This window comes from Phyllostomus hastatus, unplaced genomic scaffold (assembly GCF_019186645.2).
Source record: "Phyllostomus hastatus isolate PE091 unplaced genomic scaffold, TTU_PhHast_1.1 phas_contig_840, whole genome shotgun sequence".
Lineage (NCBI taxonomy): Eukaryota > Metazoa > Chordata > Mammalia > Chiroptera > Phyllostomidae > Phyllostomus > Phyllostomus hastatus.
Genome location: NW_025333970.1, coordinates 360,605 through 378,045, shown reverse-complemented (window position 1 = coordinate 378,045; position 17,441 = coordinate 360,605). Strand labels below are relative to the sequence as shown.

The following is a 17,441-nucleotide window of genomic DNA, read 5'->3' as shown; positions in this document are numbered from 1 at the left end:
GCAGAGGCACTCGGTGCACTTAAGAAGGCCAGTAGCAGCGAAACTGACCCTGCTCTGTGGACCCTTGTCCTCAAACTCGATATCTTATTTTTATGCAAAATACTTGTAGTTTTTCTAAGTATTTTAAAAATTTATTTAGTTTTGATTTTATCTTGTGTTCCTATTTCTGAAATCTTTTTAGACCTGACTTACTTCAACATACTTATTATTCATAACGCTGCTTCTTTAAGATGTGAAATTCTCCTAGTGTGTTTTCCAGTGCACTTATTATTCTATTTGTTGTGTTTAAATGTTGGAACCCTCTGGGACTTCTTTTGTGTCTGTGAATTGTGTGGTCAGAATTTACTGACGACAGTTTCCGGGAATACAGTGCAGTCTTGACCGCGTCCTCACTGGGTATGCAGCGTTAGTTGCAAGTGGATTTGATAAGGGAGGGCACGGAGGGCTCTAGACGAAAGTTGGGGATCCCGACCACAGTCCGGTGGAACAAAGACACTTTGTCAGATGGCAGGAGGGCCACGTCCACCCTACAGACCGACCTGCCTCGGAGCTCCCAGCTCCTGCGGGTCGAGTCCCTCACCAGCCGCTGGAAAACTAGCCACAGAAACGCGGTGCTCACTGCAGGCTGCTGACGGGCGCTTTGAGACCCGAGCAGCCAATCCCCGCGGGGCGGGGCGGGTCTTCCCCTGGCCAGTCCCGAACCCAGGGGGCTCAGCCCCTCTGCCCCGCCCCTTTCAACTTCTTCTGACCGCCCATTGGCGGGCAGGGCCCTGGGAGCCCAGCACTGATTGGCGGATTGTGCCCACGTGGCTATCCAGGATGGAACTGTTGCACAAATGTCACTCACACGCGGGGAGATAATGAAGCACAAACTTTATTACCCGGGGAGGCTCAGAGGAGAATCCCAAATTCTGAGCCCGCCCCAGGCTCGTCGCAGTTTCTTTAAATATTGTCACAGAGCAAAGAAGGGAGGGGGGCGTCTTTCTGCTAAAGCAAGGGAGTATACAGAGGCAGAAGCGGAATGAAGGCTAGCATTTCGGCCTTGAGATAGCGTTATCTAGCAACTCTATTCGTCTGCTCCTTACCTAAAAATAATTTCTACCCAGCTTTTGTCCCGACAAGCTTGCAGGTGTTACAAGGAGTAGAAAGCCTCTTTGTGAGACACAAACTTTATTTTCCTGCCACAGAACCTCCTTCCCAGGGCAGGAGGCCCAGGAGCTCCGAGAGGACGCTTGGCCGAGGTGGGCAGCGCGGCAGGGGCCCCGGGAGACTGACCGGTGAGCGGGGAACCTTACCATGCGCAACCCTCAGCCCGAGACCTTCCGAGCCCAGCCAGAGGGACCCCAGATGCCCTCATCCAGGGGGGCCCAAACCCCTTCAGCACCGAGGGGCCCCGCGTCCGCTAACCCGGGAGGACCCCACGTCTCCTGACCCCCCAACGCTCAGACCCCCCAAACAGCCTGGAACCCCAGTTCTCCCTCAGCTCGGGGCGCCCTTCCTGCAGCCCGCCCGCCCGGGAAGACCAAATCCCCCCAAACGCAGAGACCCCGAATGCCGTCGTCCTGGAAACCGACTCAGTGGAGGGGACCCGGAAGCCCCTCGTGAGACGCCCCAACTCCCCTCAGCCGCGGCGGTCTGGCCCTCTCCCCGAGGGGCGCTGAGTGTCCTCCGGCCGGAAGACGCAGATCGAGTCCTGAGGGACCCCGAGCCTCTCAGCCCGAAAGATGGCGGTCTGCCCGACACTGCGCCTGCGCCTCGCGCGGGCTTCTCCGGACCCCGGGGGCGCTTCCGGGCCCTTCCCCGGGAGAAGCGCGTTTCCTGCGCCGCCACAGGCCGGCCAACGGGGTCCCTCAGACGCCCGGGCCCCAGCTGGAGGAGGAAGGGTGGGAACAGGGCCCCATGCCCCGCGGGCGGGTCTGCAGGCGGCCCTGCCCACCCAGCCCCTCCTCCCGCGGGGCCCCGGGGACCCCTCTCCTGACGCCCTGCCACCGGGAGAAAGGCGTTCGGCCCTCTCATCGCCTCCCTTTCCACAGGCGCCTCGGACTCGGGGCTCGGACACCATGAACCCCGACGGGGAACCGCAGGAGCGCCCTGAGGGAGAAGCGGGGCGAGCGGGGCGGACGCCTCAGGTGAGCTGAGGGGTCAGCGGGAAGCTTGGGGACAGGGCTCCCCAGACGCCCGGGCCCTCGAGGTGACCCTCACTGGGGTGACCCTCGCTGTGCGCGTGCGGAGCGCTGGTGGGAGAGACGGGACTCCGCGGGGCAGGGCCGGTCAGGGAAGTGGGAGAAGGCCCAGCGTGCGAGCAGCCCCCCGGGACACACCCCCGAGGAGCGGCGCTCCGGGACCGGGTCTCCACTGAGCCGGGGGCTCCGCGCCTGCGGCTAAAGGACCGTCGAGGCCCCGCCTGCTCCCTGCACCTAGAGGCAGGGAAGGCCCCCCTCACCCGCCGCGTGTTCTCACTCGCATCACCAAGTTACGGGTGTGTCCACCCTCCTCTCCAGGCCGAAGAAGCTTTGGAAGATGTTTCCCTCCACTTTTCCAGGGAGGAGTGGGCAGAGGTGGGAGACGGGGAGAAAGGCCGGTACCCGAACGTGAAGAGGAACTTGGACGCGCTCAGCAGCCCAGGTAGCACGTGCGCAGGCGCTGGGCCCCGGGGCCTGGAGACCCGGCAGGCTGCTGGGCTGGCTCCGGCTCAGGCGGCTCCATCCGCCCGCAGCTCCCTCCAGCATGGACAGGGGTCGCAGGGAATTTGCTCCTTCACGTCAGAGCTGGGCTGGCGCTGACGAGGGTGCAGGGCTCACGGCATGTCCTTCTAGACTCTCCCGTCCCATCGGAGCCAGTCCCATGTGGGCTTCCTGGGCTTGTCCCTCCCCCACGCTCTCTCCTTCAGGACAAAGGTTTTGTCTCTTTCCAGGTCTCAGGGCCCCGCGACTGGCTTTCCTGTGTCACCGCCGCAGGCAGGCCACCCAGCTCCAGGAGAGGGACCCTGAGGACTCCGATGAAGAACGGGCTCCGAGGCAGCAAGGTGAGCATCAGGAGGAGCCAGAGCTGCCCTCCTGACTCGGACCTGGTTTAGGTCAGGCTGCATCTCAGGACGTAACCAGGGAACAGGTTTGCTGGTGCAGCGAACAAGCAAGATGCACAACAGTGTATCGTACAGTGAGGGGCTGTTCCCGTCAACTTTCACATGGGCAACGTAATCATAAATATATTCATAGATACATTAATAAGCAATAAATGTATAAGAACATATGAATGAACAAGAAATAACTAATTCAGAAGAGTTGTCATCACAAGAGAGGGAGCCAGATCTGGCCAGTGAAGAGTGTCCCCACATCTGGCTGCCCAATGGCCTGCATGGAGACAAACAGGAAACAGTATTGACATGGTGATGACGGGAGCTGGGGAGAGGGCCAGGGTCCGGAGAGGTTGATCACTGTACTGTTTCCTCATGTCAGCCTTGGTGCCATTCTGTCCAGTATCGTGAATGTTCGGTGGGTGGCGTTGGTCCACTTTCATGGGTCTGGGGTTGAAACACTGGTGAAATCAAGATGTGATCTTTAACGTGACTGGAATTCTGTTTCTGGGGTCAACAGACAGTGGATGCTGACCAGAGTCTAATGATTAATGAAGGGCATGGGTGGCCAGTATGTGCACAGAATGGAGGATACCAGAGAAAGAAGGAGAAGTTGTCCTGGTGCCCTTAGCCCGGACAAGGCCAGTTTGAATGGAGAAAACAGGATGGAGAAAGGGTTATGTTGAAGACATGGAGTTTCTGTGCACTTACTTTTATTACATTTTTGTCAGGAGAGGCCAATTTATTCTTTAATAAATGTAATAGATGTTTTATGAACATAGGATGAAGCATAGATGACACTTTGCCTATTTTTTTAAACATTCTAATGAAATTAGTGGATGGCCCCAATAGAAGCCGAGGCCTTAATGATACATCAGAAACACTTTCCAATCATCCTGGGATTGTTCTTGGACTACTCTCATTCAGACTTCTGTGTCCCTAATAAGAGTCTCCAGATTTTGGAAACATTTACCAATCAAAACATTGATTTCTCATCATCTTTCAGTCAAACCTTCTTGGGTGGCCTTCAGAAGGGAACAGAGTAAAGACCAGAAGGTGAGTATTTCCCAAATCCTGTTGACAACAAATTTTTCCTCATGGAGAGAAATGCAGGTAACAGCAGGGAAATGCAGAAAGTATCCTAGGAACTGCCACCTTCTTTTCCTGGTCTCTTCAACACATTGTCCAACATTATCATTTTTTAAAAAGATTTTATTTATTGATTTTTTAGAGAGAGGGGAATGGAGGGAGAAAGAGAGGGAGAGAAACATGAATAGGTTGCCTCTCCCACACCTCCAAGTGGGGGACCTGGTCCACAGCCCAGGCATGTGCCCTGACTGGGAATGGAACTGGTGACCTTTCGGTCTGCAGGCCAACACTCAATCCACTGAGCCACACCAGCCAGGGCTCATCATCATCTTAATGGTTAACAACTATAGCAACAATAGTAACTACCATTTGTTTCATTCTCACAATGTTTCAGACTTTAAGAGTTCTATGTGAATAAACTCACTTAAACATTACAACAAGCCGATGAGGCACATACTATAACTCACCATTTATGATGAGGGAAGGGAGCTTTCAGAGATATAGAAATGTTTGATTACGTGTCTAAGATCACAATATGAGTGATAGTGCAATCTAACCCATAGTTGCTTCTCTAAACCACTTACAAACTCATTAAAACTTTCATGGTTTTACCCTGGACACCGTGACTCAGTTGGGTGTCATCCTACAAAGCAAAAGATCACCAGTTTGATTCCTGGTCAGGGCGCATGCCTAGTTTGTGGGCCAGGTTTCCAGTTGCCATGTGTGTGAGAGGCAAGTGATCAATGTTTCTCACATCGATGTTTCTCTCCCTCTCTTTCTCCCTCTCTTCCTCTCTCTCAAAAAAATAAAATCTTTTTTAAAAATTAGAAAAATTAACTCATACTTTTCTGAAGTTTGCATTGTCTTATCCATATGTCATTACATCATTCATCTGACTGATGATTTCAACCAAAGTTCTTTTCTGCTATGCTGAAGTGAGAGATACACTAAGACCCACCGACTAAGGAAAGCGTACATTGTATAGGCAGTTTGTACAGTGGATGGTCCCAGGTGAAGAAATATATAAAATGTCCAGGATCACGGCCTCCTACTCTAATCAAAGAGCATCTCCCACCCCTGAGTAGCTTCACGTTTCATGACTGAGAGACAACAAACAATAAAATGACTTAAGGACTTCATATAGGTTACACACTCTTCAATAGAAACTCATCTGTCTGGAACTGATTTCAAATGCAGTTTCTTATAAGGTGAAGTAAGAGCTTCTTTCTCTGAGTTCCAATGAGGCCACTCTCACCCTGTTCAGAATCATTTGTTCAGCCCTCCTACCTCTGTGTTGTGAGCTCTTTGAGAGGTTGGTCCATACCTGAGTCTTCTCAAGGGTCACAGACCCAGGTCAGGGCCCCCAAATGTTTGCTGAATGACTAATTTCACAGTTACAAACTAAACTAGAAGATGATCAATGAATGCTGAAGGTAATTTCTGTGAGATTTGAAATATGGAGAGAGCTGAGAGGTAAATTGATGTCAGGGCTGTAATCTCACATTCATGCTGTATTACACAATTCACAGAACGCTGGTCAGCATTATTTAATGGCACGTTCACTAGAACACTCAAAATTAGCATATTACAGATCATGAAACTGAAGAACACTACCTACTGATACAGCCTTATTCAAACAGAATTTGTGGGAACCAGCTAATCTAAGTACAAATATTCTTTCTAAGGTATTGCAGACTTTATCACCATTTTATTGTGTAGGTATGTTTCTGCCAACTGTTTTCTTATTCTCTTCCCAATGTCCTTCACTCTCCATATTATAGAAACAGTTGAAAGAAAACAGCTATAAGGCATGAATGAGTTCTAATCTTGGATTCATTACCCACATTGGCCCTATCCCCTCTAATATTCATACTCCCTAGGTATTTCTAAGGGTTGAAGTTTTAAAGACATGCATGTCAAATGTATCATAAGCCTTAAAAAATTTAATACATGTTATCTTTTTATATGTGAATCTTACATTGAAGGCAACATCTGGGGTGCCATTAAGCAAGGAATATAGTTTGAAGGAATTGTCAGGAACAGCACATTTGATGACTGCAAGTGACTCAGAGCATGCCCAGAAACCAGTGTCCCCTCTTGGAGAAGCATGTGCCTTTGGAAAGCACACTAGACAAAAATCGGGTAAGAAAAAATAATTTGGAAACTTAGTTCTTCTAAGTCCTATAGAAGGGCTGATAAGTATGATCTAGGTATGTGAGGCAGAGTTTGGATGGGCCTGGATTTAAGCTGGGCTAACCTGAGACTGAAGTTAGCACTGGAGCTTTGGGCAAATCCTATACATTCTCTGAGCTCCTGAATGCTAATGTGTAAAGTGGAGATAAAGAAGCATCACTCATACATTATTTGAAAACATTAAATTAAATTTAAAACAATTGACACATGCAACTTGTCCAATAAATCCACTGTGATAATGGCAACCACACTTTATTGGTGTTGTGTGCCCAGGTCTTTACTCAATGCCTAACACATAAAGTGTACTCAATAAATATTTTATGAATGATAACAGGTTGGCAAATTAAACCTGGTAATGGGAAGATATAGAAACTAAAATGGAATCAGTCATCTGTAGTTAGTGTGGAGTCTTCATCTTCTGAACCAATAGTTAATGGAGTAAAATACCAGAGTATGCAAAAGGACAGGTAATAAATTGATGGGAGGAGATTGTATTATCTGACAAAATGGGAACTAACACTCCACACCCCACCAACCTTGCTCACCTGTCCTTCTCCAACTCAGAACTCAGGAGAAAGGACAATAACATGAAGATGTACAGCTTACTAGAAAGAAAGGACTGTGTGTACCAAGAAGTCACCAAGCCTCAGGATGATGACTACCTTTGTAAGTGACCCTCACTGAGAAACATGTTATAATACAATAATTTCATCTAATCCTTTGGTCCCCAAATCATGCCCTTCCTCTAGTGACCTGGAGAATACAGGATTGAGTCTCAATGATGTCAGTGCTGAACTCCCTCTGAAGCTCTTTGCGTCCAGGTACATGCACTATACCTTCCCTAACCCCTGTTGCTCTTGCCTCCAGATTGTGAGAAGTGTCAGAACTTCTTCATCAACAGCTGTGCTGTGCATGGGCCCCCTACATTTGTACAGGACACTGCAGTGGACAAGGGGCATCCCCACCGCTCAGCCCTCACCCTGCCCCTTGGGTTGAGAATCGGGCCATCAGGCATCCCTGAGGCTGGGCTTGGAGTGTGGAATGAGGCAGCTGTCTTGCCAGTGGGTCTGCACTTTGGCCCTTATGAAGGACACATCACAGAAGATGAAGAGGCAGCCAAGAGCAGATACTCCTGGCTGGTGAGAACTATTTACCCCTTCCACTGTCCTCTGACTTCCCACATTCCTTCTGAGGCTTGGAGGGACCTCACCTCCTACATGCTAGGTGTGGAGGGGACAATATGGTTAGCTCTGGGTACTGACTAGACTTTACATGAACACAGAGCTCCTGTTTAAGGAGCAGAAGGTAAGCGGGAGCAAAGTGGTGCAGACACAAAGGAGTGGCTCCTCCCTTGTGGGGACTCCCTGCTCTGATTGGACAGGTAGACTCGGATGTGTAGATGATGAGTAAGAAAAATATGTGGTCACAGCTGACAGTTGAATCCCCATGCAGGCGGAAAGAGCTTTGATGACAGTAGAGTAAAATAATTCTTCTGACTATTACCTTCCCACCAAAAGAATAAAAGGTCTTTAACTTCTTTTCTGAAACACAGATCGCCAAAGGGAGAAACTGCTATGAGTATGTGGATGGAAAGGACAGGTCCTGGGCCAACTAGATGAGGTGAGGTCAACAGGCCTGTGGGTGACAGAGCGGACTCTCATCCCCCACAAGCCCATATATACATTTTCCTCTCGTCATGCCTCCCTCAGTGCTCTCCCTTAATTATTTTTTCCTCTTTTTCTCCATACAGTGTTCTTTCATATCAGGGGACATTTAGGAAAAAAGTATAGCATATTTCCTCAAAATATAAAGCTAATTGCTAGACACAATGTGGGCACTGGAAAGGACCTTGAAGAACCTAGATTCACCCAGGGACACTGGATTACACTTTTATTTATCAAATGAACATTAATTAAGCACTATATTCCAGTTTAGGTGAAGGAATACATTGCTCAAACAGATCACACAACCCATGTCCTTATGAAGGACTTCTTGCAGACAGACATACAACAATTACTTTTGGAAACATTTAATTGTAATTTCCAAGAAGTGCACAGAGTCAAGATAGCACAAACCAAAGATGGCTTAAACCTGTACAGGCAGCAAATCATCCCAGCCTCACTTCAAACTATAACTAGGCTCTGATCCTGCAGAGGAATGGTCATGGGCCCTTTTCTGAGGGGGGCTCTCTTCTTATCAGGGATAACAGAATGTCAATCAACTACTATTGTTCTCTTTCTTATTTTACTAAGACAAAAAGACCTTCAACTTTCTATGGTGACTTTGGGCAGGCAAGTGAATGGTACCCTAAATAAAGTGTAGGGTACCACTTTAAAGTGTAGGGGGGTTGGAGAAAGGCCTCTCAAGAGAAAATGGACGTGGGCTGAGTACTGGATAATTGGTGAGCTAATTTAGAAGCAGAGCCCTAGATCAAGCACCAGGTTCTGTGGTGTGAGACAACTTGATTTAGAGTTTGGAGCAGCCAGAGATCACGGGATATTATGGCCCATCAGGGTGGAAGTTAAGTCTAGAACTGGGTTTTACAAAATGGTATTAGGCAAGATGGACACTGCAAGCAGGACTTGGAGATAGGCATTCACATGACATGCTGACAGATGCTCAGACATTGAACAAAGGTTCCCCAGGAGCATTAGGGGCAGTGGGCAACACCAGAACCTGAGGGCCTTAAGAATCAGTGAGGAGCTGGACATGGATGTAACAGGTAGTGGGAACTCATTGCTGTGGTTTTCTTTCCCTTCATCTGCCTCAATCCCAGGTATGTGAACTGTGCCCGGCATGATGGAGAGCAGAACCTGGTGGCCTTTCAATACCACAGGCAGATTTTCTATCGAACCCGCCGGGTCATCAGGCCAGGCTGTGAGCTGCTGGTCTGGTGCGGGGATGAGTATGGCCAGGAGCTGGGCAGCAAGTGGGGCAGCAAGTGGAAGAGAGAGCTCGCAGCTTGGAGAGGTGGGCACCACTGTTCTTCAAAACAGAAAGAAAAGAGAGAATTCTCCATAGAAATATTCATGATCCAACTCTTCAGTAGAGTAAACTCCACTCTAAAGTCATTACAGTTTCAACTCATGCTTCGGAAATTCACAGTGCATTCATATGCCTTTGACTCTTAGGCAAAATTTTTATAGTTTTTATTTTTAAAATATTTCGTGCACAAAATACACAACTGCATATAGTACTGAAAGACAGTCAAAAAAAAGTTTTCAAGCAATAACCAGTTCTCTGAAAAAAAAAGGCATTTTTTCTGACACTTTTACAGCTGTTTTGTCTTCATTTTCCTCCATACTTCTAAATAAAACGTTTTTGTTTATAGGCATTCATTATTTTTTAAAGATTTTGCCCTGGCTGGTGTGGCTCAGAGGGTTGAGCGCCAGCCTGTGAACCAAAGGGTTGCCAGTTTGATTTCCAATCAGGGCACATGCCTGAATTTTGGGCCAGGTGGCCAGTAGGGGGCACGTGAGAGGCAACCACACAGATATTTCTCTCCCTCTCCCTCCCTTCCCCCTTTTCTGAAAATAAATACATACATCAAATATTTTTAAACAAGATTTTATTTATTTTTGCAGAGAGTGGAAAGGAGGGAGAAAGAAAAATCAATGCAAGGGAAACATTAATCGTTTGTCTCTGGCACACTCCCAACTGGCCCACAACCCTGGCATGTGCCCTGTCTGTGAATTGAACTTGTAACCTTTCAGTTTTCAGACAACACCCAACCCACAAAGCCACACCATTCAGGCAGGGCACATTCATTCATTATTTCAGTGAACTGTCAGGTGAGATCCTACTCTGTGGCACACAGGGTCCTGAGACCTGGAAATACAGATTAACATGAGGATGAGAATCACTTCTCTTGAAGAGGTGACCAGTAAAGTAGGGAAACACAGGCACATGTTCTTGCATGTGCATAACACCATGCAGCAGTTAGTGCTTTGGAGAAAACTAATCCAGGACAACTGCCTAGGGATCAGTGTGAGGGGAGGTGCACTGTGGTGGGTTGTCTGGGAAGGGCTCTCTCTGGAAATAACATTTACAAAAATACCTGCAGACAGAGGATCCCAGGCAGAGGGAGTGGCTAGCGCAGGGAAGAAAAGAGGTCGGGCATTGGATTGGCTGAGGGTCACTCAGGTCTCCTCTCAACATGGAGGGTAAGAACTGAGTTTAGATACATGCTGAGCAGCCCGGAAGTGCAGTGTTGATGATCTGAGTTGAGACACTGGGGACTTTCCTGAGTGAAAGTGTGCATTCGTCATCTGTAGAGTGGTGTGTTCTCTGTCCTGATTATAGTTTGTTAATTTTTAGAAACTAAACTCCAATGGGGAATCCCTTCAGAGATTACTTCATCTCCAAGTGAGAGAGCATGTGCATTGGCCAGAGAGGAACAGGAGTCAGGCGTGTAAGATTTGTGGTTGGAGAAATATTTTGAAACAGGAGTTACTTAGTGTATTTGAAATGGATTAACACAATGAAATGAAGCATAGATATTTGGTGTGAGGCTTGAGGAATGACTTTTTTAAAGATTTGATCTATTTATTTTTAGAGGGGAAGAGGAAAAATAGAGGGAAACATCAATGTGTGTTACCTCTCAAGCACCCGCTACTAGAGACCTGGCCCACAACCTAGGCAGGCACATTGACTGGGGATCTAACTTGTGAGTCCTTGCTTCATAGGCAGGCACTCAATCCACTGAGTCACATGAACAAGGGCAGGAAAGACACTTTATTTTATTGTTTTGAAAAACTGAAGGAGAAGCAATTCCTAGTTTACTGTTTTAACATGACATAAAGGATACCTATAGAGGGGAAAAGTCACTGCAGTTCAGGGAGTGAAATGGCTTTTCATGCTACTTGAAAGTCCCTAGTCTGGGCATTATTAGAAAAGACCCTTGATATGGGCTTTCTGGATTTCTGAAGAAAATGCACTGCAAAAAGTAAAAAGGAAGATAGACTACGAGTGGACACTTTATGGGAGGCAGAGCTTGTGTTGTCACCACAATAAGAAGGATTCATGGGTCAGGTCTTACCAGGAGATTAATCATAGGGCCCAGGCATTCTCATGAACATCTGTCCTGACCAAACCTTTCTCTTTCAGCAGAACCAAACCAGAGATTCACCCATGTCCCTCCTGCTCTCTGGCCTTCTCCAGTCAGAAGTTCCTCAGCCAACATGTGAAACTCAGTCATCCCTCTCAGATTCTCCTGGGAACATCTGCCAGAAAACACCTTCAAGCAGAGGAACCCTGTCCAGAGGATCAGAATCAGCAGCACCAACATACTCATACACACAGCTGGAATGATAAAGCTGAAGGTCAAGAGATCAAAGAAAGGCCCAAACCTTTGCTTAAAAGGATCAGTCAGAGGACAATCTCAAGACCCTTTTCCCAAACTTTCAAAGAACAAATGAGGAGCTCTAGTGAGCAGGAGAGAATGCTGGAGGAAGAGCCCAACAGATGCCAGAAAGAGAGTCCAGAGGACACTGACAAGGTATTTTTGAAAGCAGGAATGTCAAGAATTGTAACAATCCGGCACAGAGGATGTTGGCAAGGCTTCAATGATGTGTCACATCTCATCATACACCACAGGACACATTCTGGGGAGAAGCCCTATGTTTGCAGAGAGTGTAGGAGAGGCTTTACATGGAAGTCATGTCTCACCAGACACCAGAGGACACACTCAGGGGAGAAGCCCTATGTTTGCAGGGAATGTGGGAGGGGGTTTGCACAGTGGTCAAATCTCATCAAACACCAGAGGACACACTCTGGGGAGAAGCCCTATGTTTGCAGGGAGTGTGGGCAAGGCCTTACAAGCAAGTCATGTCTCATCAGACACCAGAGGACACATACTCAGGGGAGAAGCCCTATGTTTGCAGGGAGTGTGGGAGAGGCTTTACATGCAAGTCATGTCTCATCACACACCAGAGGACACACTCAGGAGAAAAGCCCTATGTTTGCAGGGAATGCGGAAGGGGGTTTGCACAGAAGTCACATCTCATCACACACCAGAGGACACACTCAGGGGAGAAGCCCTATGCTTGCAGGGAATGCAGAAGGGGGTTTGCACAAAAGTCAAATCTCATCACACATCAGAGGACACTCTGGGGAGAAGCCCTATGTTTGCAGGTGGAATGAGTGAGTCATTATCATTAAGTCATATATCAATAGCCATAGGAAGTCTGCAGCTCTTTACTCTCTCCAAGACTGCAATTAGTACAGAAATAACTGGTAAACAAACCCTCGAGTTTCATGACAAGAGATGAGATGGACAAACAGTTCCATAGTGATATGAGGATGTCAGCACCAATCTCCTTCATGGCTTTTTGACAAGTTTTGTCTCCATACAAATATGAAGCCCACATTCCTCATTCCTCCATCACTGAAAGCAGAGAGTTCCAGAAGACCCACAAAGAACTCATAGTCTCAGTGGCTGGGGTGGCTCAGTGGATTGAGTGCTGGCCTGCAAACCAAAAGGTTGCCAGTTCGATTCCCAGAACTCATAGTCTCAACCACAGAAATTCAACTCCTGCAAATGCATAAGTCTTTAGTCAGTCTACTTTGGTTACTGCCCAGAGAGAGGGATTTGAGAGACTCACCAGGAAAGGGAATTCCCCCAGACTTCTGGGAATGGGCTTTTTCTCCTAATAGGCTCCCTTGGATTCTCTTGGCTCTTCTAGTTTCCTACAACCTCTGGAGCCTCAGGTGAACAGCAGGGAGGAATGTTTGCTTGTGCATGGATGTGAGCTTGACTTAGTCTGGGCACCTGGTCTTCCTCACTCTCCTTGCTTCCCCTTCAGGGTCAGCATTTCCTGGTGCACAGCACACAGATTCCACATCAGTCCATGGTGGGTGTGAATCTCAGCTCTGTCTTCTCCAGCTGTGTGACCTAACAAAAGATTCTCAGCTTCTCTCTTCCTTGTCTATACAATGGAAATGGGAACTCCAGCCTTTCCATTTGGCATTCAAAGTTGAGTCAGCACAGACAGAATCTGGCAAGAGGATCACTGAGATCACAAGCCCTGCTGAACAGTCTTCAGTGCCCTTGTCTTCCGGGTCTTTAGTGCTGGACAAAGGAAGATAAGGACAGGGTTGGGGTCTGTAGCCAAATTCAGAATTTCAGCAGACCCCACTGTTTTTCCCACATAGACTCAGCTGCCCTGAAAAGGAGGCCTGAGGTGGGGGATTCACTTCCCTCCAGGTCACCACCCTCTCCCTGAGCCTGGGTATCCTCAGAACCCCCTCAACACAGGCAGGTGGCACTCAGAATAACCTGTGAAACAAGACCCTAGCCCACCTCTTGCTAAGAACTGACACTGGGAACAGCACCTTCCTGCACTGGTGTGTTAGGTAGGATAGATGGTAAGCCAAGGCAGGGAGGACAAGGAAGACATGTCTTATCCACTAACTCAGCAGTCCTGAGCCTGGTCCACTTCTATTGCCAGATGGTCCAGCATCACAAGACATCAATGCTAACACATTGAAATTGTAGGTATCATTTCCACTATCTGGGAAAGAAAGGCTTTCAAACTATTCATCCCAATGCCTAGAAAATGAGGGGATCCACAGCACTCAAGTATAAGGACCCATAAAAGAAATTTAGCTAATTGCTTGCCTCTGGCTACTACTATCTGTTTTATGAGAGGGTCCCTAGTGCTTACAGGAAGAGCTCATAGATATCTTTGTATGACTGACTTAACTTTGTCTCCTGCCCTGTATCTGTTTTACAAGATGACCAAATGGGGTCTGAAGCCAGATAAGGATTTGGGCTAATGACCTCCACACATACCTACATTTGAGTACTCTCATCCCCCACAGAAGCTGGCACCACTTTTACCCATCAAACAATATGTAGCTTCTTTGCCCCCATCCCACCAACTATATAAGTCCTCAGGACAAATTCTTGCCTTTCACTCCCATCTCAGCAAGACCTGTCCTTTTCCATGAGAACCTATCACTAATAAACCCCGCTTGCATGCTAATACACTTACTGATCTGTAATCCTATACTGCATTGGCAAGAAGGACCTAGTTTCTCCTATGACAAGTGCACCCAATCTTCATTTGGCATTCATGAACCCCACAACACAGAAGCTTCTGTAATGCACTGTCCTTGTACCTGGGTCCCACAGGGCTGAATACACCACTGACACCATCTCTAAATTAGTACTTACTGTATCTTTAAACCGTTGAGAAGTAAAGCCTGATGGGATAATAGACATGCACAAAATTGGTCATTCCTGGCCACCCATTCCAACATTATATCCACAATGACCCAGGAGCACAAAATTCCAATGGGCCCAGTGGGTGGGAGTCCAGCGAGACTCCAGATGACAACAGAGTAAACATCTACATCTGCATAAGAAAGGGTGCTAACAGCTACCAGAGGTTGCACTTTTCTTAGAACCAGAGCTGAGTTCAATTCAGATAGATGGTGAACAATTAGTGAGGACCCCATCATACCCTCTCCTGCATGAAGGAGACCTAAGCATGACCCACCCTGTTCCTGCTGGAGTGGGTTCACCAAAGGGACACCCACCCCATGAACTGGAACAATGACCTTTCTAGCCTCCAAGTGCCCGGCTTGTAAAGAGTGTACATGAACTATGTAGACTTCAATAATAAATATCCACTATTGTGTTCTATGCTTTTCTAAAGGAAGGTGTTCTTTCTTGGGTTTTATTTCCCTTCCCTGTTTCTCCTGCCTCCACCACAGCCCAGAGAGAACACCATAAATTCAATATTCTGTGACTTCAGCATGGGCCATGGGAGAGGGACAGAGTACTGGTGTAATGCTGGTAGAGGGGCTAGCACTGAAATATAGTGGGGAGGGGAATCCACACACTGCCACGTGATGCTCACAACCCCTGCACCAGGAAAAACCCTGGAGTTCTTCCAGAAGGCTTAGCGATTCAAGATGAGTAGAGAGGTCTGTTCCCTCTCCCTCCCCTTCAGCAGCAAACCACATTCCTAGTGTAGCTTCCAGCCTCCAAGGTACCCCCCAAATGCACATGCCCTTGTACAGTCCCTCCACACAACCAAGCTAATCAGTGTTATGAAAATGCTGTGTGGCTCTCAAAGGTAAGTCGGAAAGAGAGACTTTTGTTTCAGCCTTGCTTGCATAGTTCACACAATCTCAAACCACCTTATGCAGGGAGCCAGGTATTTACACACATACCCCTTGCCCACCTGGCAGTGGCTGGCAGCCACCATCCTTTTTTTGAGGTGAAGGCTCCAAGAAGTGACTACAGCCTTACATCTGGTGGATTCTGAGCCTCTTGCCCTTGCCCAGAAGCTGGTTGTTTAATGGAGAGGATGGTTCTTCTAGGTGGGTGCCTCAGGGGCTCCTCATCTGCTCTCTGGGTGGCACTGAGTGGATGAGCCAAACCTGCCTCTGATCCCCACAGCAAAGTATCATGTGTCTGTCTGTGGAGCATGCTCATGTACAGCCTGATGGTTCAAGGTGACAAGTTAAATTCTGTAGTGACAGCTGGACTCACACTCACTGACAGCAACAGCCACCCTCCCGTCTCCAGCCTGACCGTATCCAACAGGGACCAACACACATCCCATGAACTGTGTTCACTGGTACCTTGTGTGTCACTAAGTTGAGCTGCAGTGTTGCCTGGGCCTGTGGTCCTCAGCCAGGTGGCTCATTAGAACCCTATGGGCCTCACTGGGACACACCCACCGACTCTCTGTCTAGGGGCAGCCATCTCTGGCCTGGGCAGTGACTCAAATGGGGAGACAAGTGAAGAAGGCAGAGTCCATGACAACATCTGGATGCAGCTGCTCTGGGGTCAGGAGAGGGGCTCTGACTCCAACCACAAATTCCCATCACAGTGGCATCAGGAATAGGCACAGGCATCCTTCCTGTGACAGTCCAGCCACCATCACGCATGAGCCTCTCTGTGGTCAGTGCTTGTCCAGACAGCAGCCAGACCAGCCAAGTTTTCAGATCTCTGCTCAGTGTCTTGGCTGACCAAGAAGAAACATCGGTTACAATTTACTGAGAAGCATGTGCTGCATGTTTTACCTGCATGGTCTCAAGTCTATGAGGCAGAAACACCTTCAGCCACTTGCCCGGAAATGTTAGCAAGATGGTTCAAGAGCACAACTGCACTATGGCTCTGGCACTCACTCCAGGCCCAGAGGCCCGGCTGCCAGGGAGCCCAGCAGCAGCACCAGGTACACAGCTTCACCTGTCTTTCTACTCTCTCTTCCTGGGCCTGTGTTTTGTCCTCCTGGTAGCAAGGGGCCCCTGTACTTCCAGCATCACACTCATCTAGTCTCAGAGACTGGGGAGGTAGGAGAGTGCAAGTCAGTTTCTTTTGAACTAGGAGGCCACTACTGCTGGGCTTGTTAGAGTTGGGAAGCCCTCCCCACTCTAGATGTAGCCATACTTTGTGTCCTTTGATCCAAAGACAGAGATGCCAGGGCACAGACAGAGAATGACAAGAGTTTGTACCCTTGTTCCAGTGACAGAAATGTAAAAGCACATCTGGACACTACTCTCTCATCTAAATGGTCCCGAGCTGTAAACCCAGCACTGCCCGAAAGGTGACAGGCGGATGTCAGGATCTCACCTGGATATTACAGCTGGATTCCACTTAAGATTGCACAGGCCTGGCTTAGGATGGAGAAATTTGTTCCCCTCGGTAGCAGAGTCCGAGAGGCTGTGACAAGGAGGTGGTGGTGGTAGGGGGGACTGGCAGCAGAGGACACTCCAGGCCTGACTTTTGGCTCCACTCCCAGCCCTGCAGGGCTGACAGCCAGACTCAGGGCCTGAGGGTCTTCAGTATTGGCACAGCCTCTCATGGCCACTACTGCCTCCTCCTGCCAGTGGTGTACCTGGGATCAGGGATATGAAGTGTTTGGCCCCTGCTGGCAGGATCAGTGCTCCTTGCCTGACTGGACTCTGGGTCTTGGGATGGGATGAAGCTGACTGTCTGCTGGGAGCCTGTGAGAAGCCACCCAGCCCCTGATCCCTGACTCCCAGCCCTGCCCCTGCAAATGCCCCTGACTGTGGTTTGTCTCTGCCAAGCATCTCACTTGGGTGTCTTGGTATTTTGTTGGTTTTT

General features: G+C 48.4%; 1 pseudogene; it reads left to right on the top strand.

Moving 5' to 3' along the window:
- The first annotated feature begins 1,724 nt into the window (after positions 1-1,724).
- Positions 1,725-9,489, top strand: LOC123826661 (annotated as a pseudogene).
- The last annotated feature ends 7,952 nt before the right edge of the window (positions 9,490-17,441 follow it).